Here is a 2304-nt window from a genome sequence, read left to right on the forward strand (position 1 = left end):
GTTTCATTTTTAAATCTGTTTCTAAGGGCTCGGGAAGTGTTTCAATTTTAATAAATCAAAGTTCCAGAAAATACTTCAAGCTCTTCCTAAATGTCGTAAAGTGAAATAGATTAATTAAAAACCAGGTTTATTTTAGATCCATTAAAACCCCTTCAAAAATCTGTTTATGTAAATCAAATTCCAAAACATAAAAATTTTCATATTTAAATTGATTTTTAAGGCATAATTCCTTTCTTAATAATTACACCAAAAATATAGAGATTTTCCTAATAAGGCAAGTTCAAACATAATTTATTTCTCAAACATTTAAGTCAAAGCATAATTCATTCTTTTCCAAAATAACAATTCTAATCAAAATCTCAGATTTTCTAGAAATTTCGGCAGCATCTCCCCTAAAACTTGGACTTTGCCACCCTTTTTGGGTCCCAACAAAATCCATCATCAACTCTTTCTGACAGATTCAAGACCAAATCAGTTTCCTATAAAACAAAACTCAACTTTCAAATTATCAAAAATCATTCAAATCAACCAATCCAGAAATCTCCAATGTATCAAAATCAGACATTGTTACAATCGAACAGGCACCCATATTCATTCAAGATAAAACCAGACAATTCATAAGACTCACATAATCACCAAAATTACATTTTGCATAGCATATCTATTTATAACAATTTCCACTTTAAAATAAATCAGTTTGTATAAAAAGCCCCTACCTCGATACGTTGAAATCACAATCCAAACTCGTTAACCAACTCCTTTCGTCTCGACCCGAAACCAACAACCAAAATCCTAGCTCCGCTTGTTTTTCTCAATAGCAGAAACAGCCTCAACACCACATATAAGCCCGGATACTAATTCCTAATACATCAATATCGCGAAAAATCTCAAAACTCATAACTGAAAGATAATGGCGAGGGTTCCAAGATAGAGATACTTACTGAAATGAAAGGAACGGCACAGTGGTCACATCAACACTTATGCGACACGCAATCATCAGATCCCGACTGAAACTAAGAAAGAACGGCTGAACCGAAATAGCAGCGGTCTCTGAGCCGGTTCGGTGGCAGCCCGGCAGCCACCTCAAGCAGCAGCGGTGACCGGACTCGAGCGATAGCGACTGAAACCCACATACAAAGACAATAAAGTTTTCCGGAATCTTAAACGAATGAAAACCAAATTCAAAACCCTTACCAGCAGAGTTTTCCGGCGACGGCAGTTCCGACGGAGGCGGCGCCAACGACGAGTTCCAACATCAACGACAGCAGCAGCCACAGATTCCGGCGACGACGACCCCCAGCAGTGGCGGTGGCAGACCAGAGCAGCAGAAACGGAAGGGATTCATCTTGCTGGCGGCAGTCTGCAATGGTGGCACGAGCTCCTCCTTCCACCGGCACTCTCCTCTCAGATCTCCTCTCTCCTCTGGCAGCAGCGGTGGCGACGACGGCAGTGACGCCCGCCGTGCCACCTCCCTCTTCTCCCTTCTTCCTTTCGGCGGTCCCTTTCCCAGTTTCCCTTTTCTTTCTTTGTTTCTTCTTTCTGCTTTGCAGCTGCTGCGGCTGCATAGGTAGGCTGCATTTGTGTATGCTGGGTGTGGGTATGGAAAATGGGTAACCGGGTAGGGTTTCAGGGTTAGGGTTTTTGAGTAAAATTAGGGTTAGAGGTAATTTGGTAATTTCAAATAAAATTGGGAATAATATAGTAATTGAAACCCAAATTAAATCCAATACTAATTGTATATAGAAAATACTATTTGCTCATCAATTTTACAAATTATTTTCAATAAAATGTCCAAATCAAATAGTTAGAAATAATATAATTAAATCCTTTATTTTCCCAAAACAGCAGTATTAATATATAAAAAATATTAATCATTTAATCCAAATCATATAAAATTATTATTATTTCATAACTACCAACTTTATAATTTAAACATAGAAAATAATTCAATAATGGTAAAATTAAATGAAATTCTGATTTAAATAGCCAAACCTCATTATTTTTGAATTTTTAAAACTTTAAATCATAAATAGAAAAATAATCCAAGAGTATAGAGTTTGGATAAAAACCTTAATTTATTTCAAATTCGATAAATCAAAATTACCTTAAATTATTCTCAATAAAAATGATTTTCCCGAGAATAAAACTGTAAATAAATATATGATTTGAGATTAGTTCAAAGTAGGACTTTTAAAAGTCTTGGGTCTTACACTCTGCTTTGGCGAAGTTATCCTTGCGGCTTGATATCCGGGCTTTTAGTGATTTTGTCCAATGACTTTTTAGTGTTCTTTATATAGAACCTTT

At 36.2% G+C, this 2304-nt stretch overlaps 1 long non-coding RNA gene across 1 annotated transcript; it reads right to left on the reverse strand.

The window, feature by feature from the left end:
* On the reverse strand, positions 663–1169 carry LOC110266365. The gene is made up of 2 exons (XR_002353654.1): positions 942–1169; positions 663–861 (listed from the first exon to the last, which is right to left on the reverse strand). It is a non-coding gene; the product is annotated as an uncharacterized LOC110266365 (long non-coding RNA).

This window comes from Arachis ipaensis, chromosome B09, assembly GCF_000816755.2.
Source record: "Arachis ipaensis cultivar K30076 chromosome B09, Araip1.1, whole genome shotgun sequence".
NCBI classification, from domain to species: domain Eukaryota; kingdom Viridiplantae; phylum Streptophyta; class Magnoliopsida; order Fabales; family Fabaceae; genus Arachis; species Arachis ipaensis.